Below are 26,858 nucleotides of genomic sequence, written 5' to 3'. Positions count from 1 at the left end.
AAAGGGATCAGGGGGTATGGAGAGAAGGCAGGTACAGGATACTGAATTGGATGATCAGCCATGATCATATTGAATGGTGGTGCAGGCTCGAAGGGCCGAATGGCCTACTCCTGCACCTATTTTTCTATGTTTCCCCCCTCCCCTACACCCTTCCCTCCACCTACCCCCTCCCTTCCCCCACCTCTCCCCCTCCCTTCCACCCCCTCTCCCCCTTCCCTTTCCCCCGCTCTCAGCCCCCCTTTCCCCCCTCTCTGTCGATTTACATTTCGACAGTCACATCAAATCAAAATAACAAAATCGGCCTACTATCACCCCAAAAACGTAGCAAGATTAAGAGGACTCATGTCAGCTCAAGACTTAGAAAAACTTGTACATGCCTTTATTACTAGTAGGCTAGATTATTGTAACGGTCTCCTTGCAGGTCTTCCGAAAAAAACTGTCAGGCAGCTACAGCTTGTTCAGAACGCTGTTGCTAGAGTTCTAACAAAGACCAAAAAATGTGAACACATTACACCAATTCTTAAATCCTTACATTGGCTCCCTGTATGTCAGAGAATTGATTTCAAAATCCTGCTGCTCACCTATAAATCACTACATGGTTTAGGACCAAAGTATATCACTGACATGCTTCCACTATATAAGCCTTCTAGACCGCTAAGATCTTCTGAAACCAATCTGTTAGTGATTCCCAGAGTAAATACAAAACATGGGAAAGCAGGATTTAGTTACCATGCAACAAATAGCTGGAATAAACTTCCTGAAGATTTAAGACTTGCCTCAACTTTGACCACTTTTAAAACAAGACTGAAAACTTTTATGTTTATTTTAGCTTTCAGCTAAATCTTAACTACATTGCACTTTTAACTTTTGCACTTTTTATAATGCATTTTTAATTTTGCTTTTATTTTCTTTTAATTCTTCTATTTTACTTCGGAGTCACGTGAGTGACTACGTGAAGAACCCGCTCAGTGCGCAGGCGCGGCATTTACGCCAGCAGTGCAACAGCGGCAGCGGGAGCTAGGCACTCCCGCAACAGAGAAACGGACCGTCAGGTAAGTATCCTGAGGTCGGGTTTCTTTTACAGGGGAGCCCCTTTTTCTGCTTGTGTTTTACAGGCAGAGAAAAAGGCTCTGGAACAAAACTGTCCCCCGTTCGAGGAGGAACGTTTCCCGTCGGGGGGAAGGGGGGCAGCAACAGGCGGTAGGAGCGTTTACCCGGTGTTCCGCAATTCCCCGACACCGTGCCGAGCCCAGCCCGATAGCGGGCTGGATGTATAGCCACCCGAAGAGGCATCCGGCAGGTGTTCCCGATTTGGGACGGGACGTCTCTCCACCTGCACGGGGGGAGAGAGAGCCGCCTGAGCCGCTGGAGCGGCTCTCGGTGCAGGTGCCTGCGAGACGCGCTGCTTGAGGGGCGCTCTCGCTACTACAAGGCACAAAAGCTCCAGAAGAAGGCGGTAGGAACATTTAACCGGGCGTTCCGCTATCCCCACACCGCGCCGAAGCCAGTCCCGCTAGTGCCTGAGCTGCGGGCTGGATGTCTAGCCATCCGAAGAGGCATCCGGCCGGTGGCTTCCGACTTGTCGGAGGGGACGTCTCTCCACCCGCAGGGAGAGAGACAGCCGCCTGAGCCGCTGGAGCGGCTCCTGGAGCAGGAGCTCCTGCGAGACACGCTACGTGAGGGGCAGTCTCGCTGGAGGGTTCAGGCATACCATCCACAGTGCCTAGGCACTGCCCATCGCTTCCTCCTTAGTGTGGTTAGCTTTGGGGTGACCAGTGGCTGGGCTGGTCATGAAGAGGGGTCACTGGCTGAACAATATCGGGAGTATGCTTGAGGTACAGGATCAGGAAGAGCTGCTGGGTGTGGCCGCTATGTGGCTCCACCACTAGCGAGATGGCTTTTCAGTCTCAACTGATGGCCAGCTTACTACCTGTCTTTTCCAAAAAACCTCTCCAAGACAGGTAGCCATGAGGCGTTGGTTTTATCACGCCTCCCCTAAATTGCATTTACTCAAAGTGCCCGCCATTATTGGGGGATACATTGAGCAGCGCATTTAACCTAAATATTTTAAAAATGCATTTGGTACCCTGACGTCGGCTATCATGTCCACCTGCTCATTCCAGAAGGGCAGGGTAGTATGGCAAAACACCTGACCCTACTGTTCAACGGTATACCTCATAACTTCTGAAATGAACTCACAAACCTGCCCTCAATCTATGAAATTAACAGGACTATGAGAACGCCGACCTCATAAGCACAGATCCTGCTACCTGGCACTTACCAAACCAGTCCTAAAAAACTGGACGAAGTGTTCAAACTATTCGGCACAAGAGGGCAGAGTCTGGAATGAGCACCACACTAAACCAGACAGCAGTACCTCTACGTGTCCACCAGGGGCGTCTACCTCATGGTACTGGTGAAAGCTCGGGGCCTGCATGCCAAACCTGTAGCATTTTAGGCCACGGCCCAGAGCAGGCCCCAGGGGAAAATGTGCCACCCCCCAACAAACATCGTCCCTACAAGAACAAGGAACCAGAAACCGAAGAAAACAACAATGAAGACAGATAAGTATGGTTCCTACCATCACATAAAGGTTAAGGGTTGTACTAACAAGGGGTGGATGAATCACGCCTGGTTAGGAAGCTATCACTCTTGGTAGTTATATACCAAAAAATAAATACAAGGGGAATAGAATTAATATCTTGCCACCAATTCAGCAAGCACCCCAAGTGGTCTACCCTCCCACGATGGTGAATGTCGCACCATCGTTGATAAACCACTTGAGTATTTCACCAGGTATACCCATTCATGGGATTTGTAACTACTACCATGGATCCAAGGATACTTTATGGTAGACATCGACCTTAAAGATGCACACTATTCAGTACCTTCTCATATAAGTTTCGGATATACCGCAATTACCTGGATGGAGTAACCATGATGAGCGTTGCGGAATTTAAGTCAAAGTTATCCAGAATCAACTAGCCCTGACACTTAGAAACATTCCGTCATGGCATGTCTATATATTAACGACAAACTATCCTTGGATACAGCTTTAGCTGCATCGCTTCTCGGCCTTTTGGCTAAGATTCAGATTCAGATTCAGATTCAATTTTAATTGTCATTGTCAGTGTACAGTACAGAGACAACGAAATGCATTTAGCATCTCCCTGGAAGAGCGACATAGCATAAGATCAAGTGTAGTATCTGTTCTTATCAGTTTAATAATCTGATACGTCCCTTATCTAGGGACCATATATTAAATTGAATTTTGGAACAGGGAGATGGAATAGGGGCTTGCTCCGTCCACTCCACGCATCGACCCAGTATTGCAGTGCCTCTGGGAACGGTGCACAAAATATATATCCAGATATTTACGTTGACCATCCACAACGTTGTTATCTGGTATTCATTAAGACTATCAGTCATGGTGCATTAACCACCAATCAACTACGTGGCAATGTAATTGGGATATAGCAGCATTACCAGCTACTGAACTTTGTACCTTTCCTATGAGCTGAGATACTAGTGTTCAAAACTATCTCCATACCTGTAATATGGGGGCAAATGGATTAATCTGTAGTGTTATCATGGAATTTATCGGCAGGAAGGATTATGGTTGTACACTTCCACCTGTTTTGAGTAACATCTTATGTGTCCTGATGTGTTACTGAGCTTGTAATACTTAATGCCAATATGAATTGACTTAAACATGTTATATATTAACTTACTTAATTCTAGTGAAGCATTTGCTCAGTAATCCACCAAATTTGCATGTTCGTTTATAAGATAACAACATCAGTGGTGGCATATACCAAACCACTTGGGCGGAGAACATCGATATTAGGGGACAATTTATTAACAATTGGAAACCGTATGTCGTCAAACATGTTTGACCATCAGTAACTCACCTATCAGGTGAGCTAAATACTGTAAACATACATTTAAACCAAAAATATTTGCTGAAATCACTAAGCAATATGGACACCAGATATCGATTCCTTATATCCAATTAAATCACCATGTACTAACTTACGTCACATGAAACCAATCTCAAGGCAGCGGCAATGGGACATTCCCGCGTATTGAGGGGTGGGGGGAACCTAATCTCTATGTTTTCCTTTCCTTCTACCTCTTCAATAGGTACTACGGCTTCATCAGTCGGGTACTACGCAAATTACAGTGGACCAAGTCCACAAGCATGGTTCCCAGTGATCCTCGACATGGTCATTAAAAGAATTGCAGAATTGGGAAGACCATTGCTGTGCTTGGATCAGGAGCACTATCAACCTGATGACAGCATTCCGTCGCATATCCTAGGGAACATACCTGAGGAGCATCAAGAAATGGTACACTGTTTCCAAAACAGGAATTACACATTCAACTATAACAAAAAACTGTACTGGAGCTCCTGGCAGGTCTTCACCACAATGAAGGACATGTTCTGTTAGCCTACTCAACTTGGGTACCGCTCACTGGTGATCAGATACAGGAGAGGTATATCAATCCATTCCCCAGAAATAGGTACACCCAAATTGGGATGTCAGTGAAATCCTGACATACCTTAGGGGATGATCACCAGCCAGGTCACTCACCCTGGAACAGCCTACCCTGAAGATGGACATGCTGGTGGCCTTACATCAACACAAAGAGCCAGCTCTCCCATCTACTGCGATGGGACAACATGGTTATAACACCAGATAGTGTCACATGCCCATTCAAGGGTTGGCCAAACAGAACAGACCAGGAACATCAGGTCCAGTCATGAAATTCCGGGCATACCCACCTGAACCACGTTTTATGTGTCATGACCCACTTAGAGATCGACACAATAAGGAATACCGAGGGAGAGGAAAAAGCTTTATGGGTCAGCCACAGGAAACCTCATGGTCGGGTGACGAGCTAAACTATCTCTAGTGGCTCAAGCAGGTACTGGGAGTTGCTGGAATAAATACTAACGTGTATAAAATCTTATTCCACCAGAACAGCTTCCACGTCAGTAACTAGGAGGATGGACGAGCCTATGGACCACATCCTGGCTACTGCAGGGTGGTCTAGGGAGTATACGTTCCAAACTTTTATAACAAACCACTGACAGAACCTGTATCGTTTGCAGAAAAAGAATCTGCAAAAAATATATAATTTAAGCCCGGGGGAGCAATTGGTCTTGTTGTTGTTAATAACACCATTATTGTTTTTACAAACAGATTCATGGTGGATTACGATAACATACTTCCTCCCTCGAATGACTTCGGCAGCGAGTGAAGTATGAACTGTTACACGGTTTGAAATCACAGAGCTTTGAAGTCTTCACGTAGTCACTCACGTGACTCCGAAGTAAAATAGTAAGATTAAACGAGAACTTACCAGTTTGAAGTTTGATCTGTATTTTATGAGGAGTTACGATGAGGGATTACGTGCCCTCCGCTCCCACCCTCATTATATGGATCAAACTAATAAATTGATGTCTCCTTATCTTTACTATGTTTACTTCAAATAACTGTGTCTATCTGTGATTCCACACCGCTGCTTGGAAGTATGCCGCGCCTGCGCACTGAGCGGGTTCTTCACGTAATCCCTCATCGTAACTCCTCATAAAATACAGATCAAACTTCAAACTGGTAAATTCTCGTTTAATCTTACTATTTTATTTCATTTTATTATTTCATTTTATTGTATGACATGTTTTTATGTGAAGCACTTTGAGTCTGCCTCGTGTATGAAATGTGCTATATAAATAAAAGTTGCCTTGCCTTGCCTTGCCTCTCTCCTCCCATCTCTTGCTCCCCTCCTCCACCACCCTCCACCCCTCACCCACCCTCCCTCTCCTCCTCTCCTCCACCCCCCCCTCTCCCTGTCTCTTGCCATTCTGTCTCTGCCTCTCCCCATTCTCGCTCTGCCCTCATTCTCTACCCCGCCCCTCCCCCCCCCCCTCCCTCTCTAGACGTGCCTGCCAGTTGGGGGCTATGCGTCAGTGGATAGGGCGGTTATGGGGTAAAAGGAGCAAATTAATAATATTAATATAATATCAAGGGGGGTAGTTAGTGTGTGTGGGGGTGGTTACTGTGTGTGAAGCCGCACGCTGCCCCACCCCCCCCTCCCCCAAACGCGTGTTGGGGGAACAGACCTAACGGGTCTGCACTTGGTCCAGTTATATTAGAAAACTCCGATCTTGGATGTTTACTTATGTGTTTGCTTGCTTGAACTTTTTCTTTGATTCACATCTCCTCGAAAACCCGATATGTTAACGGTGAAATATTTACATATTCCAGTAGAGATTTACCTCATGATTTAAAAAATCGCCTCATCTGAAAATTTGATTAAATCCTGAGTTTTTTTACTAAAATTGTTCACCAATCTGACATCTTTATAAAATCTAACAATGCTGAAGCAAGCTGGATGACGTCACAATTTTCAATGCGCAGCCCCACTGTTTTCCACGAGCTGCGAGTTATGTGGCCCAGCCGCCTTCCACCCCCCCCCCAGGGCTCTGCATTGAAGCCGCAAAAGTTGTGCTGCGCGCTCCGCTGGGTTACCTGAAGTTCTACAACGTGGCAGCAGTGGCGGTCGTCATCGCAGCGTGTGCGCGGAAAAGCACTGTGGAAAAGTGGTCATGGCGGCCATCACAGGGGACGACCTCCTTTCCGTCTACCCCGCCCAATCATCTGTCACGCTGGTGGGTGGGCTTACCCTCACGGAAGACATGATCGGCCAGCCCTCCGCTGCTTTTCACCGTCCTCAGATCGCTCCGGGCCTCGCTCTGGTCAATGCCGGCTGCAGCCTAGCTCGGGCCCAGTGCCTGGTGGGGAGGCTTCTCCTCTATGACCTGGGTAGGTAATGCTGTCTCTGCCCCTCCCTCCCTCTCTGCCCCCCCTCTATCTCTGCCCCCCTCACTCTCTGCCCCCCCCCCCTTCTGCCCCCCCTCCCTCTAGGGAGTGGTGAATATTGGGACCTAAGGGTGAGTGGTGGATTTGGGAACCAGCCCTCCCCTGTGATGCCGCACCCACCCACCCCACAATCTCTACCCTCCTCCCCCTCCCTCTTTACCCCCTCCCCCTCACACTCCACCCCCCCCCTCTCTAGCCGCGCCTGCGCAGTTGGGGGTTTTGCGTGAGTGGATAGGGCGGGGGATGGGGTATAAGCAGTGAATTAATAATATTAATTCGAATTGAGTAGGCTGGGACTATATTCCTTGGAGCACAAGAGGATGAGGGGTGATCATATAGAGGTGTATAAAATTATGAGTGAAATAGATCAGGTAGATGCACAGAGTCTCTTGCCCCGAGTACGGAAATCAAGAACCAGAGGACACACGTTTAAGCTGAATGGGAACAGATTTAAAAGGAATTGGTGGGATACATTTTTCACAGAGTGTGGTGGGTGTATGCAATTAGCTGCCAGATGAGATAATCCAGGCAAGGACTATTGCAACACTTAAGAAAAAATTAGACGGGTACATGGACAGGACAGTTTTAGACGGATATGGGCCAAATGCAGGCACTATTGTAGCTTCCTCAAGTGTATCCTTAATAAATTCCAATTCCCCTCTAATCCACTGTCAATGTTGTATCCTGTGCTGTCCTTCACACTTGACCTTTGACTTAAAGTTTCTAATTGGCAGCACATGGATTTATTAGTCATTCAGTTTCTAGTTTAGAGAAACAGGCCCTTCAGCACTGAGTCCACTCCGATCAGCTCCATTGCCCCATTCACTATGACTACCCTACACATTAGGGACAATTTACAATTCTTACCGAAGCCAATTAACCTACAAACCTATGGTCTGAAGGGGTCTGAAGAAGGGTTTCGGCCCGAAACGTCGCCTATTTCCTTCGCTCCATAGATGCTGCTGCACCCGCTGAGTTCCTCCAGCAATTTTGTGTACCTTTAACCTACAAACCTATATGTCTTTGAAGTGTGGGAGGAAACCAGAGCACCTAGAGGAAAGCCACGCAGTCACATGGATCAAAGTACAAACTGCGTACAGACAGCACCTGTAGTCAGGATCAAACCCGGGCCTCTGGTGCTGTAGGGCAGCAACTCCACCACTACGCCACCGTGAGGCCCCTACCTGTCTCCAAAAATTAATCTTAATTCATTGAGTGGAGCCAGGATAATTTAATATGGTGTAGTACAGAGGGGGAGGAGAGGGTCCAGCAGCCTTGGAACATTAGGTCATGATCGATCTGCACTTCAACATTTTCATTGCTTTGTTCCAAAACTCAAGATACCTGCACCAAATACAAACCTACCAAGTCATGCATTGAATGTTTCCATTGACTCAATGATTAGTGCCAGAGAATTCTAAAGATTTCAGTTTTCCACGATTCATTGGATCAATGGTAGCAAAGAGTGCAACAGGTGGCATGGTGACGCAGCGGTAAGGTTGCTGCCTTACAGTGCCAGACACACGGGTTCCAACCTGACTACGGGTGCTGTCTGTATAGAGTTTGTACATTCTCCCCGTGACTTGCGTGGGTTTTCTCCGAGTGCCCCAGTTTCCTCCCACACTCCAAAAGTCTTAGTCACACAGCACAGCAACACGCCTTTCAGCCAAACTCATTCATACCGAGCAAGATGCACCTCGGTAAGTGTCAATTGCCTGGAGTTGACCAGTCTCCCCCTATGCACGGCGATTTGTTCCATATGTACCAACCTCTCTATGAAAAAGCTGCACCATAGGTAGTTAACCATATAACCATATAACAATTACAGCACGGAAACAGGCCATCTCGGCCCTACAAGTCCGTGCCGAACAACTTTTTTCCCTTAGTCCCACCTGCCTGCACTCATACCATAACCCTCCATTCCCTTCTCATCCATATGCCTATCCAATTCTTTCCCCTTTGACAAAGATCTTTGCGTCTTCTTGAGCCACAGGTGGGAGGTAAGTGGAGAGAATCCAGGGAATTATGGGCCAGTGAGCTTCTCGTCAGTGGAAGGGGATTCTTTGGGATTGGATTTTCTCCCATTGGGAAGAGAACAGGTTAATTAGGGACAGGCAGCATGGCTTTGCACATGGCAGGTTGTGTCCTACTGACTTGATCGAGATTGTTGATAAGCTGGCAAAGGTGATCGATGAGGGTAGGGTGGTGGATATAGTCCACATGGATTTTGATCCATGGCATTTGATAAAGTCATGCATGGTCATCTGATCTGGAACATTAAGATGGACAAGATTAACAGTGATTTGGTCGGATGGGTTCGGAACTGGTAGAAGACAGGGTTGTGATATAAGGACAATATTCAGTCTGGAGGCCTGTGACCAGTTTATGACGGACATAACCTTAGACGGGTTGGTTAGTAAATCTGCAGATGACACCAAGATTGCTGGGGATACGGACTATGAGGAAGGCTGTCAAATTATACAGTGGGATATAGATCAAGTATAAAAATGATGGAGAAATGGCAAATGGAGTTTAATCTGAACAAGTGTGAGGTGTTGAATTTCTGAAGGTCAAATGTAAGGGGAAGACATACAATTGATGTCGTAGGCATATGGATACACAGGAAATGGGGGAATATGGATTATGTGCAGGCATCATGTTTGGCACATTGTGAGCCGACGGTCCTGCTCTGAGCTGAAACGTTCTCTGTTCTATGTTGTCACGTACCATAGCTCCTGTGCAATAGTACACGTATACATTTAGCGGCCCAGATAGTAGATTTATTGTTCCTTTCCTTTCAAATTTTGTATCACCCTATTGTTACACCAACAAACACAACCACCAGGATTTTGCTTGTGGAATTACAAAAATAATAACCTCGTTGTGTTGCTGGGTTGACAATGCCCACTTCAATATCTTATTTTTGCCTTAAATTTTAGAAGAAAATATATTTATATATCCCCTCGGGCTGTCCCAAAATGATTCAAAGACCAGCTTATCCAACATTCAGTCACTGTTATCTTGGCATTGAGGCAATCACCAGATCTCACAAACCAGATCAAATTACTGATTGTTATGATTTGGTTGATTCAGCAAGAATCACCCGTAAATTTGATACCATTGCATCTCTTCATGCACATGGGAATGGCCCATGGTTTATTGAGTGTGATTTTATGGTTGTAACTGCAACAAAACTGTCAGTGAAATTATCATTACACCATGAAATTGGTTGATTTCCTTGGATTATGAACATGTGTCAACAAGCCCGAACCATAGGTTGCTGCCCTACAGGAAACAAGGAGTCGGAATAAACGGGTCCCTGTCGGAATGGCAGACAGTGGCGAGTGGAGTGCCGCAGGACTCGGTGCTCGGGCCACAACTATTTACAATATATATGAATTAATTTAGATGATGGCATTTAAAAGTAACACCAGCAAATTTGCAGATGACACAAAGCTGGGTGGCAGTGTAAACTGCGAAGAGGATGCTAGGAGGTTACAAGGTGACTTAGACAGGTTGAGTGAGTGGGCAGGTGCATGGCAGATGCAGTATCTAACTATATATAACTATATATCTATCTATCTATCTATAACTATATATCTATTTATCTATCTATCTATCTATCTATACTTAAGTAAAGCGAGTTTGTAGAGTGCCTCTGAGATTCTTAGAGCAGCTTATAATGGAGACGACCAGAGAAAAGGCAATTCTGTATTTAGTGTTGTCTAATGAACCAGATTTGATAAGAGAACTCGAGGTAAAGGAACCACTTGAAGGTAGTGATCATAATATGATTAGTTTTAATCTGCAATTTGAGAAGGAAAAGGTTAAATCGGAAGTGTCAGTGATGCAGTTGAACAAAGGGGACTATGAAGGCATGAGAATGGAGCTGGCCAAGGTAGACAGGAAAGGGATCTTAGCAGGAATGATGGTGGAACAGCAATGGCAGGAATTTCTGGGCATAATCCGGAAGACGCAGGATCATTTCATTCCAAAAAGGAAGAAAGATTCTAAAGGGGAGTAGGAGGCAGCCGTGGCTGACAAGAGAAGTTAAGGATAGAATAAAACTAAAATAAAAGGTGTATAACACAGCAAAGAGTAGCCGGAAGCCAGAGGATTGGGAAACTTTCATAGGACAACAGAAGGAAACAAAACAGGCAATATGGGCTGAAAAGATGAAGTACGAGGGGAAGCTGGCCAGGAATATAAAGAAGGACAGTAAAAGCTTCTTTAGATATGTTAAGGGAAAAAGAGTAGCAAAGTCAAATGTGGGCCCCTTGAAGGCAGACACGGGAGAAATTATTATGGGTACAAGAAATGGCAGAAGAGTTGAATAGGTACTTCGGATCTGTCTTCACTAAGGAAGTCACAAACAATCTCCCAGATGTACTGGAGTACAGAGGATCTAAGGGGGTAGAGGAACTGAAATAAAGTTTCATTAGGCGAGAAATAGTATTGGGTAGGCTAATGGGACTGAAGGATGATAAATTCCCTGAGCCTGATGGTCTGCATCCCAGGGTGCTCAGGGAGGTGGCTCGAGAAATAGTGGACGCATTGGTGATCATTTTCCAATGTTCAATAGATTCAGGATCAGTTCCTGTGGATTGGAGGATAGTTAATGTTATCTCACTTTTCAAGAAAGGAGCTTGAGAGAAAACGGTGAATTACAGACCAGTTAGCCTGACTTCGTGGGGGGAAAGATGCTGGAGTCAATTATTCAAGAGGTAATAATGGGGTATTTGGATAGCAGTAAAAGGATTAGTCCAAGTCAACATGGATTTATGAAAGGAAAATCATGCTTGACTAATCTTCTGGAATTTTTTGAGGATGTGACAAGTAAAATGGATGAAGGTGAGCCAGTGGATGTAGTGTATCTAGACTTTCAGAAAGCCTTCTAGTTTAGAGATACAGCACAGAAACAGGCCCTTCAGCACACCGATTCCACTCCGACCAATCCACCCTATGCGAGGATGGTGTGCTGCCTTCCTGGTGCCAGGATCCAGGATGTCACGGACAGAGTGCAGAAAATCCTCAAGGGCGAAGGTGAACATCCGGAAGTGGTAGTGCATGTCGGCACAAACGATGTCGGAAAGAAGGGGATGAATATTCTGCAGCGTGACTTTAGAGAGCTCGGAAAAATGCTGAAAAGCAGGACCTCCAGTGTTGTTATCTCCAGTTTGCTTCCAGTTCCTCGTGCTGGCGAGAGCAGGAACAGGGAGATACGGGACCTGAACGTGTGGCTGAGGAACTGGTGCACGGGGCAGGAATTTAGATTCTTAGATCACTGGGATATGTTTTGGGGTAAGGGGGAACTGTACAAAAGGGACGGATTGCATCTTAACAGGTGTGGGACCAGCATTCTGGCAGGCAGGATTGCCACTGCTACACGGGTGGTTTTACACTTAATAAGGGGGGTGGGGTGTCGAATGGGATAGTGGAGGATGGAGTTAAAGGGAAAGGGTTTCTTAAATGTGTGAGCGTAGAGACAGAGGGGTGTAAAATGAGGGTAGAAGCAATAGGTAGCAAGGTGAAAAGTAAAAGTGGCAGGCCGGCAAATCCAGGGCAAAAATCAAAAAGGGCCACTTTTCAGCATAATAGTATAAGGGGTGAGAGTGTTGTAAAAACAAGCCTGAAGGCTTTGTGTCTCAATGCAAGGAGCATTCGTAATAAGGTGGATGAGTTGAATGTGCAGATAGCTATTAATGACTATGATATAGTTGGGATCACGGAGACATGGCTCCAGGGTGACCAAGGCTGGGAGCTGAACATCCAGGGATATTCAATATTCAGGAGGGATAGACAGAAAGGGAAAGGAGGTGGGGTAGCATTGCTGGTTAGAGAGCAGATTAACGCAATAGAAAGGAAGGACATTAGCTTTGAGGATGTGGAATCGATATGGGTAGAGCTGCGAAACACTAAGGGGCAGAAAACGCTAGTGAGAGTTGTGTACAGGCCACCTAACAGTAGTAGTGAAGTTGGGGATGGCATCAAACAGGAAATTAGAAATGCGTGCAACAAAGGTAAAACAGTTATAATGGGTGACTTCAATCTACATATAGATTGGGTGAATCAAATTGGCAAGGGTGCTGAGGAAGAGGATTTCTTGGAATGTATGCGGGATAGTTTTCTAAACCAACATGTAGAGGAACCAACGAGAGAGCAGGCTATTCTAGACTGGGTATTGAGTAATGAGGAAGGGTTAGTTAGCAGTCTTGTTGTGCGTGGCCCCTTGGGCAAGAGTGACCATAATATGGTTGAGTTCTTCATTAGGATGGAGAGTGACATCGTTAATTCAGAAACAAGGGTCCTGAACTTAAAGAAAGGTAACTTTGAGGGTATGAGACGTGAATTGGCCAAGATAGACTGGCGATTGATTCTTAATGGGTTGATGGTGGATATGCAATGGAAGGCATTTAAAGACTGCATGGATGAACTACAACAATTGTTCATCCCAGTTTGGCAAAAAAATAAATCAGGGAAGGTAGTGCATCCGTGGATAACAAGGGAAATCAGGGATAGTATCAAAACAAAAGATGAAGCGTACAAATTAGCCAGAAAAAGCAGCCTACCAGAGGACTGGGCGAAATTCAGAGACCAGCAGAGGAGGACAAAGGGCTTAATTAGGAAAGGGAAAATAGATTATGAAAGAAAACTGGCAGGGAACATAAAAACTGACTGCAAAAGCTTTTATAGATATGTGAAGAGAAAAAGATTAGTTAAAACAAATGTAGGTCCCTTGCAGTCAGAAAGGGTGAATTGATCATGGGGAACAAGGACATGGCAGACGAATTGAATAACTACTTTGGTTCTGTCTTCACTAAGGAAGACATAAAAAATCTGCCGGAAATAGCAGGGGACCGGGGGTCAAATGAGATGGAGGAACTGAGTGAAATCCAGGTTAGCCGGGAAGTGGTGTTAGGTAAACTGAATGGATTAAAGGCCGATAAATCCCCAGGGCCAGATAGGCTGCATCCCAGAGGAAGTAGGGAAGTAGCCCCAGAAATAGTGGATGCATTAGTGATAATTTTTCAAAACTCTTTAGATTCTGGAGTAGTTCCTGAGGATTGGAGGGTAGCTAATGTGACACCACTTTTTAAAAAGGGAGGGAGAGAGAAAACGGGGTAATACAGACCAGTTAGTCTAACGTCGGTAGTGGGGAAACTGCTAGAATCAGTTATTAAAGATGGGATAGCAGCACATTTGGAAAGTGGTGAAATCATTGGACAAAGTCAGCATGGATTTATGAAGGGTAAATCATGTCTGACGAATCTTATAGAATTTTTCGAGGATGTAACTAGTAGAGTGGATAAGGGAGAACCAGTGGATGTGTTATATCTGGACTTTCAGAAGGCTTTCGACAAGGTCCCACATAAGAGATTAGTATACAAACTTAAAGCACACGGTATTGGGGGTTCAGTATTGATGTGGATAGAGAACTGGTTGGCAGACAGGAAGCAAAGAGTAGGAGTAAACGGGTCCTTTTCACAATGGCAGGCAGTGACTAGTGGGGTACCGCAAGGCTCAGTTCTGGGACCCCAGCTATTTACGATATATATTAATGATTTGGACGAGGGAATTGAATGCAACATCTCCAAGTTTGCAGATGACACGAAGCTGGGGGGCAGTGTTAGCTGTGAGGAGGATGCTAGGAGGCTGCAAGGTGACTTGGATAGACTGGGTGAGTGGGCAAATGCATGGCAGATGCAGTATAATGTGGATAAATGTGAGGTTATCCACTTTGAGTGAATCCATCTCGGATGCACTCTACAAACTCTCTTTCTTGGGGTCCTGAACCAACCTGATTTTCCCAGTCTACCTGCATATTGAAATCCCCCATCACCACAGTGGCATTACCTTGTTACATGCCAGTTTTAACTCCTGCTGCAACTTACACCTTACATCCGGGCTACTATTTGGGGGTCTGTAAATAACACCATTTAGTGTCTTCTTGCCTTTGCAATTCCTCAACTCAATCCACAGTGACTCTACCTCGTCAGTCCCTATGTCTTCCCTCACAAGGGACTGAATTCCATCCCTCACCAGCGGAGCTACCCCCCCTCCTTTGCCCACCTGCCTGTCCTTTCTATAGGATGTATAACCCTGAATATTAAGTTCTCATGCCCGATCCTCCTGCAGCCACGTCTCAGTAATCCCCACCATGTCATATCTACCAACCTCTAACTGAGCCTCAAGCTCATCTACTTTACTTCTTATACTTCGCGCATTCATATACAATACTTTTAATTCCTTACGCATCTGACCTTTCACATCGATCCCTATTACACTTGGCCATACTCTCCTATCCCTTTGTGAGCTTCCTTTCCCTTTATTTCTGGGGTCATTAACTATCCCTTGACTTTCCCTTTAACTCCATCCTTGACTATCCCATTTGACACCCCTCCCCTCCTCCCCTTTATTTAGTTTAAAACCACCTGTGTATCAGTGGCAAACCTGCCTGCCAGAATGCTGATACCCCACCTGTTAAGGTGCAATCCGTCACTTTTATACAGTTCCCCCTTACTCTAAAACAGATCCCAGTGGTCTAAGAACCCAAATCCCTGCCCCCTGCACCAGTTCCTCAGCCACACATTCAGGTCCCGTATCTCCCTGTTCCTGCTCTTGCCAGCAGGAGGAACTGGAAGCAAACCGGAGATAACCACCCTGGAGGTCCTGCTTTTCAGCATTTTTCCGAGCTCACTGAAGTCAAGCTTCAGAATATTCATTCCCTTCTTTCCGACATCGTTTGTGCCAACATGCAGTATCACATCCGGCTGTTCACCTTCGCCCTTGAGGATTTAATGCACTCTGTCCGTGACATCCTGGATCCTGGCACCAGGGAGGCAGCACACCATCCTCGAATCCCACCTGTTGCCGCAGAAACCCCTGTCCGTACCTCTCACAATGGAGTCTCCAACTACCATGGCGTTGCCTGACGTCGGCCTCTTTGGTTTTGGCTCAACAGCCCTTTTTGCTTTGCAAGCCAGTCCGCCGCTCAGTGTGTTAACGTCTTCTGCCCCGACAGCTTCTAAGTGGGTGAATCTGTTCTCAAGAGGTACAACACCCGGGGACCTTTGCATTCCATGTTGACACCAAGATTGCTGGGGATATGGACTATGAGGAAGGCTGTCAAATTATACAGTGGGATATAGATCAAGTACAAAAATGATGGAGAAATGGCAAATGGAGTTTAATCTGAGCAAATGTGAGGTGTTGCATTTCGGAAGGTCAAATGTAAGGGGAAAATATACAATTAATAATATGGTCCTGAACCGCATTGATGTACAGAGTGATCGAGGATTCCAAGTCCTTGATTCCCCTATCCTGGGTAGAAGACTCTGTGCATTCACCCCATCTATTTTCCTTGTGATTTTATATATTTCTACAAAATCACACTTCAGCCTCCTGCGCTCAAAGAAATAGCCCAAACTCTCCCTCAGGCCTTCAAGTCTTGACAGCATCATCGTAAAAGGATGAGAGGTTGGACAGATTTGGATAGTTGTCCTGGAATTCTAGATGTTGTGGGATGACCTGACAGATTAATTATGAGAGGCATAGATACAGTCAGAATCCCAGGATGGAAAAATCAAATACTCGGCGATATAGCTTTAATGTGAGAGGGACAAAGTTTACAGAAGATATAGGCAAGGCAAGGCAAGGCAAGGCAACTTTATTTATATAGCACATTTCATACATGAGGCAGACTCAAAGTGCTTCACATAAAAACATGTCATACAATAAAATGAAATAATAAAATGATATAAAATAGAAGAATTAAAAGAAAATAAAGCAAAATTAAAAATGCATTATAAAAAGTGCAAAAGTTAAAAGTGCAATGTAGTTAAGATTTAGCTGAAAGCTAAAGTAAACATAAAAGTTTTCAGTCTTGTTTTAAAAGTGGTCAAAGTTGAGGCAAGTCTTAAATCTTCAGGAAGTTTATTCCAGCTATTTGTTGCATGGTAACTAAATCCTGCTTTCCCATGTTATGTATTTACTCTGGGAATCACTAACAGATTGGTCTCAGAAAATCTTAGCGGTCTAGAAGGCTTATATAGTGGAAGCATGTCAGTGATATACTTTGGCCCTAAACGATGTAGTGATTTATAGGTGAGCAGCAGGATTTTGAAATCAATTCTCTGACATACAGGGAGCCAATGTAAGGATTTAAGAATTGGTGTAATGTGTTCAAATTTTTTGGTCTTTGTTAGAACTCTAGCAACAGCGTTCTGAACAAGCTGTAGCTGCCTGACAGTTTTTTTCGGAAGACCTGCAAGGAGACCGTTACAATAATCTAGCCTACTAGTAATAAAGGCATGTACAAGTTTTTCTAAGTCTTGAGCTGACATGAGTCCTCTTAATCTTGCTACGTTTTTGAGGTGATAGTAGGCCGATTTTGTTACTGATTTGATGTGACTGTCGAAATGTAAATCTGAATCCATAATAACCCCAAGATTTCTGGCTTTGTTTGAAGTTTTCAGGGACAGAGAGTGAAGGCGTTGGGTTACTTTAAGCCTTTCTTTTTTAGCACCAAAAACAATTATCTCCGTTTTGTCCTTATTTAGTTGGAGGAAATTTTGGCACATCCAGTCTTTGACTTGCTCAATGCACTGGCACAGCAGATCGATGGGGCGATAGTCATTTGGTGATAGCGCTGCATAGATTTGAGTGTCATCGGCATAGGTGGTCAATATTATTATTTCGCATGATTTGCCCTAGTGGGAGCATGTAGATGTTGAATAAAGAGGGCCCTAAGATCGAACCTTGCGGGACTCCACACGTCACGTATACAGTGTACGTTTTTTACACAGAGTGTTGTGAGTGCCTAGAACGTACTGCCAAGTGTGGTGGTTCAAGCAGATACATTTGTAGCTTATAAGAGACTTTTTTGATAGGCATATGGATATACATTTGAGTGGAAGAATATGGATTATGTGCAGGCATCATGTTTAGCACATTGTGGGCCGACGGTCCTGCTCTGAGCTGAACCGTTCTCTGTTCTATGTTGTCACGTACCGTAGCTCCTGTGCAATAGTACACGTATACATTTAGTGGCCCAGATAGTAGATTTATTGTTCCTTTCATTTCAATTTTTGTATCACCCTATTATTACACCAACAAACACAAGCACCGGCATTTTGCTTGTGGAGTTACAAAAATAATAACCTCATTGTGTTGCTGGGTTGACAATGCCACTTCAATATCTTTTTTTTGCCTTAAATTTCAGAAGAAAATATATTTATATGACCCCTCAGGATGTCCCAAAATGATTCAAAGACCAGCTTGTCCAACATTCAGTCACTGTTGCTATCTTGGCAATTCATGAAGCGTGATTTTATAACCATCTAACAATTACAGCATGGAAACAGGCAATCTCGGCCCTTCTAGTCCGTGCCGAACACTTATTCTCACCTAGTCCCATCTACCTGCACTCAGACCATAACCCTCCATTCCTTTCCCGTCCATATACCTATCCAATTTATTTTTAAATGATAAAATCGAACCCGCCTCCACCACTTCCACTGGAAGCTCATTCCACACAGCTACCACTCTCTGAGTAAAGAAGTTCCCCCTCATGTTACCCCTAAACTTCTGTCCCTCAATTCTCAAATCATGTCCTCTTGTTTGAATCTTCCCTACTCTCAATGGAAAAAGTGTTACTGCTATCCAAATGTGCTGCTATTTCATCTTTTATGATTGACTCCAGCATTTTCCCCACCACCGACTGGTCTATAATTCCCTGTTTTCTTTCTCCCTTCTTTCACACAACTCTTTGGCTGACAAATTCACAACTGCCTGGGTGTGAATTAGACTTTGTTTGAATCACAACTCTCTGGTTTAGCAACCGGGAGATCAGGTAGGTTTAAGCGGACTGAGCAGACTGAGCAGATTTGTTCGGTGAAACAATTGCCGAGCTGACGGAGGCGTAGCGGCCGAGTTGCTGCCTTACTGCGCCAGAGAGCCAGGTTCAATCCTGACAACAGGTGCCTGTCTGTATGGAGTTTGTACATTCTCCCCGTGACCTGCATGGGTTTTCTCTGAGATTTTTGGTTTCCTCCCACAATCCAAAGATGTACAGGCTTGGTATAAATGTAAATTTGTCCCTAGTGTGTGTAGGGTAGTGTTAGTGTGCGGGGAAAGTGGGCCGGTGCTGATTCAGTGACCCGAAGGGCCTGTTTCTGCGCTGTATCTCTAAACTAAACTAAACTAAATTAAACTTCAAATAACCCTTGCTTTCCCTCTCTCTCCATCCCACCCCCATCCAAGTCCTCCGACCCGTCTGAATGTCCCCATGATTAAATTTGATCTTTGAATGCTTCATTGTCACCTATCCCTAGCTAACAATGAACTGCTCTACATTTTCCGCAAACTTTGTCCCCTTTGATATCTCGTTTTAATACCTCACCCTTCCATATCTCTCGTTTTCCTCTCCCTTGACTCTCAATCTAAAGAAGGATCTCGACCCAAAATGTTACCCATTCCTTCTATCCAGATCTGCTGCCTGTCTCGCTGAGTTACTCCAGCATTTTGTATCTGTCTTCAATGTAAACCAGCATCTGCAGTTCCTTACTACACAAGACTCAATAGTGTTGTATTATCATTGTATCATAGTACCGAAACCGAATAATTAAACTCTTACTTGCAGCAGCACCATGGGTTTGTAAACACAATAATCAGTAGATAACATAATAAGCAAATAAAAGAAAGTACATTCAATTAAAAAAAAATATATAGTGTAAAAGCCGCAAGTCCCTCGTGAAAGCAAGATAGTTTGAAGTTTAGTTGGAGTTTGCAGTGCTCAATAGACTGTTGGGAATAGAATGAGTCCAGATCACAAATTCCAGCCTAGCAATGTAATCCATCAATTCATAATGATTCACTTTAATGGCAGAATGCAATACTAACAAAGATTTTCCTTCATCAGTGGATGGTCCAGCTGTAAATCCTGGCCAAATATAAAAAGAGAATTTGAAAGTTACAGTGCCCCGGTGCATCTCCAGCTCATTCTGATAGAAGATGAAGCATTGACCTAGTCAACATCATCTTGTTCCATGCTGCAGATTATCAGTGAAGTCAATATTGCTGATGGCTCCATTCATCAAATCCGAATTTATCAGCAACAGCTGTGACGTGCCAACAACATACAGGCTGACTGCCACTGACAGATGAAAAGGGATGAGCTGCAGTTTTAAGAGTCAGAGACACAGGATGCTGCTTTAGAAGACGCACAGGGCAATGTGGGCAGTGGACACAACTGCCCTTGCACAAGTAGTACATTATTGTGGCGGCTCCCAAGGGTCGTGCCATCATACTGTCGAACCCCTCGGCACGGGAGTGGTTCAGTCCGGAGGCGGCCCTTAGCCAGAGGGTTTAAAGGCAGGGGTTTGGGTGCCATCTTTCTCTTGTTTGGTCTTCCCTACAACCGGGAGGAACATAATAAAAGGTGCCTCTCAAAACACTGGACTTCGTGCTTCCTTTTGAGACCCACGCACTACATTATCACAACACAAAGATCTTAAATTGACACCTTAGCATTATTACCTACTTTTAAAATATATTGTGCATGATCTCAACCAAAATTTGTGTTCTGTTTAATTTCAGGATAATGAACCATCGCATAGAAACAGGCCCCTCAGCCCAACTCACCCATGCCAATCAAAGTGCCCATCTAAGCTAGTTACATTTGCCCATGTTTGGTCCATATCCCTCTAAACCTTTCCTATCGATGTACCTGTTGTAGTGCCTTATAAATGTTGTTATAGTACCTGCCACAGCTACTGCCTCTAGCAACTCGTTCTATGTGTCTACCACCCACTGAGTGAAAATGGTTCCCCTCAGGTTCCTACTAAATCTTGGTCCTCTCACCTTAAGCCTGTGTCCTCTGGTTCTTGATTCCCCTACTCAGGATCAAAGACTATGTGCTTTTATCCTGTCTTTTCCCTACATGATTTTATACTCCTCTAAAAAATCTCCAAAGATGGACACAAAATAAGTAACTTAGCTCCTTGGCTAAACTTGCCACAAATGAATCAACTTTTTTTCAGAAAATCCCACAGAAGAGAGTTTAAAAAGGCTATCAGGCATTCATCATATTCTTGTTCAAATCAGACATTAGCTGTGGGTGGATGCAGAACTATTTGAGCATCATTGTTTCATGATACCTTCTGCAAGAAATGATTTCCTGGTGTCTGCATTCCTTTTTCAATGTCTGGAATAGCAAGATGTGTCTGTGCTGTGGAGGATTCACCATACTGCCGTTGACTCGTTTGTGGAGTAAACTAAATAGTCAAGGGTGGTGCAGCGGTAGATTTGCTGACATACATCGCCAGGTTTGATCATGATTAAGGGTGCTGTCTGTACAGAGTTTGTACATTCTCCCGATGACCTACATGGGTTTTCTCCGGGTGCTCCGGTTTCCACCCACAGTCCAAAGACGTACAGGTTTGTAGGTTAATAGGTTTCGGTGTAATTGTAAATTGTGCCTCGTGTGTGTAGGATAGTGTTAGTGTATGGGGATCACTGGTCAGTGCGGACTTGGTGGACCGAAGGGCCGGTTTGTCGCAGATCCTCTATCTCAAAATGTACTATTTCCCATACACAGAGGGCAGTGGAGGCGAAATGACTGGATGGATTTAAGAGAGAGTTAGATAGAGCTTTAGGGGCTAGTGGAGTCAAGGGATATGGGGAGAAGGCAGGCACGGGTTATTGATAGGGGACGATCAGCTATGATCACAATGAATGGCGGTGCTGGCTCGAAGGGCCAAATGGCCTCCTCCTGCACCTATTTTCTATGTTTCTATGTTTCTATACCTTTTCTTGTCTGTTAATCTGCCTACCTCCCTCTGAAATATATTTAGTGACTTGGTCTCTAATGCCTATGGAAAATAATTCCTATTCCTCTGTTTTCTCAATGCAATCTAAAATGTCTTCGCTCATGTCCTGAGACTGTGCCCTGATGTTCTAGACCCCACACTACAGATAACCGTTCTCCCTGTTTATTCTGTCAAGCCCTGTAGGAATTTCTAATGTTCCAATGAGCTATCCTCTCATTCTTCTCAACTCTAGTGAACACCGATGGGATTGGCTCAACCTCACTTCATAAAACAATCTACCATCCCAGGAATCAGCCTTGTCATTGCACTCCTGCGACATCGCTTGGCAAATCGTTACCACAAGAGTTGATTTGTTTTCAAAGTTTCAATGGTCCTTTTTGTCACCCATGCACAGCACAGTGCCATTTCTTTTTTTGCACAACCCACAAATGTGCAGTAGCCACAATGTTGGTGCCGTTTAATATAAAAAAGACAGAAAACACAAACAGCCCAAAGTCCAAAGTGCAGTTCACAGTTGGAACTCCTGGAGTGCCCTCGATCCAGGAGCCTGCAGGCCCGTGATCCGCTGTCCCTCTCCTCTGCCGACCAGCTTGTGCCCAGGGGGTGCCTCCTGCCGACTCACGAGGATGCTGGAGGTAATACTCCGGTCCCTCTCTTACCGACCCACTGCCCGTGTCCGGAATCGCCAGCGGCTCCATCCTGGTCTCTGAGCTTCCCCGCACGTGGCCTTCATTCAAGGAGAGACAAGAAGCACTGAGAACAAGGAACACGGACAGGCCCAAAGAAACAAAGACCCATCGGCTGCCGGGCTGGTCATTGTTTCTTGTTCCCAGCGGTCCCTGTCTGTCCTTGTCCGGCACGTTCTCGGCGGCCCCTTCTGCCTGCCCTGGTTTGTGCCGTTGCCAGCTGGGTCTGCTCCAGCACCGCTTCTGCACAATACTGGAGCAGTTGAGAATGGCTCACCGCCACCTTCTGAAGGGCCGTCAGAGACAGACAGTAAGTGCTTTCAACATTATATCCCCGCAGATGTCAAACATTTACTGACAATTGCACATTACTTTAGATGTGACTACTGTAATCAGACAAATCTAAAATGATACAACAAACCTATAATTGGAAACTAATTATAAACGTAATCCCAATTCCATAAAGTTACGTGAAAGAAAGCGATTTCATACTTATTCTAAGTTTTAGCCAATTGGAAATGGTTTGTGATCCTCCAGTGAATCCTTTCTGCAAACATTTCTGCTCTGCTATCTGGCATCATTCCACAATAGCACTTAATAAATTAAACAATGAAAAAATGTAAGATTTCTTAGAAAAATATATTTGATGAACGTTGAATGAGGAAGAGTTAGGTTGCATGTTCCAAAGAGCAACTTGACCTAAATGTTGAAGCTGAATACAGCTCTACTTGACAGCTTCCTGGACCTGAACTAGTTCATGCAATACAGAAATAGAGGCAGACAGACAGACAACCACACTGAGCCTTTCTGTGCAGGAGACACACTGCATACATACTCACTCCCACCTCTCTCCAAAGGAAATAGCAGCATCAAGCCATCTGAGAACTCAAATGTTTGTCTCTGCCACTCAACCTGCTTGTGCATTTTGGCAAATCTATCTCCTTCATCTTCAAAGTAGTCATGAACAGAGCCATAGAAAACGTGAATACAAAGAGCAACAACAAAGCAAGTTTAGTTTGGCCACAGGTCCCATGGCTGGGTTTATAAAATGTACGCAAATATTTTTTGCGTTTGAAACTAAAATAAATAAGCATGCAGCACATCTGACTGATTAATATTGGCTGGAGCTGGAACAATGGAAAAATACAGCACAGAAGTCAATACATTTTAAGATATCAGTGATACAAAGGATTTGGGGATGGTACAGAAAATGTGGTCACAGATCAGATCTGACCTTACTGAATAGTGCAGTAGGCACAACAAGCCTCATGGCCAAATCCGATTTTTATTTTGTACACCCTAATATTCACAGAAAGAGAACAATATGGATAGGACAGATTTGGAGGGATATTGACCAAACGCGGGCAGGTGGGACTCGTGTAGCTGGCACATTTTGGCTGGTGTGGGCAAGTTGGGCCGAAGGCCCTGATTCCACACTGTATCACTATGACTCTACGACTCTATAACTGGCAAACTGGAAACATTGTAGCTTCATCAGAACACTGCCCTTGCTCCATATCACTGATACATGTTCTCGCATTGATGCAATTCCTTTTTGCAGCTTTCGTTGAAGTAGCAGGAGATTTATGGGCCTGTCCCGCTTAGGCTATTTTTAGGCGACTGCCGGTGACTGTCATAGTCGTAGCAGGTCGCCGAAAATCTGGCGAAATAAAATTTGAAATAGAATCATCACTTTAACAACAAAAAAAATGAAGTCAGCATTGGCGGCAACCTACGTCACCTGGCGACAACTACGACAGCACCTATGTCAGGAGAAGTCAACTACGCTCATTGGCATCAAACCCACTGTCGCCGACTGTCTCCGATAATTTTTCAACGTGTTGAAAATCCAGCGGCGACCAGAAAGATGCTACGAATCCTTGGGTGACTGTGCAGGCGACTCACGACCATACAGGCGACACCCCGGCGACCATGTGGCGACAGCCTAGTTGCCGGTAGTCGCCTAGAAAATCGCCTAAGTGGGACAGGCCCATAAGTGTGTCTAATTCAACTTTTTGAAGATGTAAATATATCGATGAGAGCAATGTGGTTGGTGTGATTTGCATGGATGAGGTGCTATGTTGATTGTTGGTGTAATAGTTTGGTCCCATGGGATTCAAGGTAAGTTGTCAAATTGGATGTGAATTTGTCTTGGTGGTAGAAGGCAGAGGATGATAGTTCTGGATGCTTTGTGATTACAAGCCTCTGACTCGCAGTGTATCACATACCTCATTGACCTTTACTATTTGGTACAAGCAATAGCCAATTTCAAGAGACAAGAGGCAAGAATGTTTTATTGTCATTTGTCCCGAAATGGAACAATGAAATTCTTACTTGCAGCAGCACAACGGTTTAGTTTCGTTTAGTTTGGCGATACAGCGCAGAAATGGGGATCACTGCTCAGTCACAGGGCCTGTTTCCGCACTGTATCTCTAAACTAAACATAGAAACATAGAAACATAGAAAATAGGTGCAGGAGTAGGCCATTCAGCCCTTCGAGCCTGCACCGCCATTCAATATGATCATGGCTGATCATCCAACTCAGTATCCTGTACCTGCCTTCTCTCCATACCCCCTGATACCTTTAGCCACAAGGGCCACATCTAACTCCCTCTTAAATATAGCCAATGAATTGGCCTCAACTACATTCTGTGGCAGAGAATTCCAGAGATTCACCACTCTCTGTGTAAAAAATGTTTTTCTCATCTCAGTCCTAAAAGATTTCCCCTTTATCCTTAAACTGTGACCCCATTGTTCTGGACTTCCCCAACATCGGGAACAATCTTATTGCCTCTAGCCTGTCCAATCCCTTAAGAATTTTGTAAGTTTCCATAAGATCCCCCCTCAATCTTCTAAATTCTAGCGAGTACAAGCCGAGTCTATCCAGTCTTTCTTCATTTGAAAGTACTGACATCCCAGGAATCAGTCTGGTGAACCTTCTCTGTACTCCCTCTATGCCAAGAATGGCCTTCCTCAGATTAGGAACTGAACTGAACTCAACTTTACTTTAGACTTTAGAGATACAGTTTGGAAACAGGTCCTTCGGCCCACCGAGTCCACACCAACCACCGATCACACCTTACACTAACACACTAGGGACAATTTACAATTTACAGAAGCTAATTAACCTACACACGTGCATGTCTTTGGAGTGTGGGAGAGAACCCAGAGAACATCCATGCGGTCACAGGGAGAATGTACAAACTCCGTACAGACAGCACCTGTAGTCAGGATCGAACCAGGGTATCGGGCACTGTAATACAGCAACTCTACCATTGCACTACTGAGGCACCACAAGATATGGAGGGTCAGAGGCTAGTTTCTGCACTGTATGACTCTACGACTCGATGAAAAATAAAACACAATGGAAAAATGAAGGCTTACTGTAAAATTCACGGTATCATCAACTTATTAGCCTAGTCCTCCATCTGTTACATGGAAAATCCAGGCTTCCACAGAAACTACAAACAGTGCCGCGATGCCAATGTGACTGTGCCCACAAAAACTAAACACTTGTTGATTGCTGAAAACTGTCTGTTTATGTCCAAAACTGGCTGATTTTTATCCAAAGTAGCCTTTTTGCACATGACCCCAACATTAAATAATCGTAAACACTTCCATGCAATGTCCTTTCAGCTTTCTCAGGTCCAAGAACAATCACAGTTTCTCCGAAGTATCCAACTAATGATAATTGTGAATCTAAAGAAGCATTGGAGTAAAGCTTGCTTCTGCTTCTCTCCACAGTTCAGAGATCAGAAACGGATAACATTTTCCAGCTGGTGAGTTAATAGTGACCCAGAAACAGAAGTTGAACAGAAGAAATTAGACTGGACCAGTAATCATCACAGGCACAGGACAGGAGACAGAGATGTCTCCTATTTGTCCTGCAGTCCATTATGATAATTAATGGTTACTGATGCAAATCCATTATATCCTAATGCCTTCAGGAAGATGAGAAAAATGAGATAAATAGATGGTGGAAAATAGTATAATGTCAGTGAATGCGATGGGTAATATTTTAGGAACATCAAATTAATGCAAGTTAACAGCACTTATCACAACATTATCCAGTGGCTTATGATAAATTACTGCTGAAGGATTAATGAAGATAGGCACAAGAAGCTAGAGTAATCAGCGGGACAGGCAGCATCTCTGGAGAAAAGGAATAGGTGACGTTTTGGGTCGAGACCCTTCTTTAGACTGAGAGTCAGGGTGAAAGAGAAATGAGAGATATGAAAAGGTAAATAGAGCAAATTAATGCATGATATGCAAAAAGATATCAAAGCCAGCACTGATGTTAAAACGTGGTTGTTGAGCCTGAGAGCAGGAGGATTCACACTGGGGGTGCAGAAGTCTCGTCGGAGAGATATTGCAGAATTCTATGTCAATCTTCAAAGGATTAATGAAACTGATATTGTCACTGCAGGACAATTAATAACGTTTTAATAGTTGATTTT

General features: G+C 44.5%; 1 protein-coding gene and 1 pseudogene across 1 annotated transcript in view; both read left to right on the top strand.

The window, feature by feature from the left end:
• LOC116988622 (angiopoietin-2-like) overlaps positions 1-26,858 on the top strand; it is a 145,791-nt gene that overhangs the window by 12,526 nt on the left and 106,407 nt on the right. The gene's annotated exons all lie outside the window — the stretch shown is intronic.
• LOC116988657 lies at positions 3,160-3,360 on the top strand (annotated as a pseudogene).

The sequence above is a fragment of the Amblyraja radiata genome, chromosome 27, assembly GCF_010909765.2.
Source record: "Amblyraja radiata isolate CabotCenter1 chromosome 27, sAmbRad1.1.pri, whole genome shotgun sequence".
NCBI classification, from domain to species: Eukaryota; Metazoa; Chordata; class Chondrichthyes; order Rajiformes; family Rajidae; genus Amblyraja; species Amblyraja radiata.
Note: the sequence above shows the minus strand (reverse complement) of the source record. Positions and strands in the feature narration are given on the sequence as shown.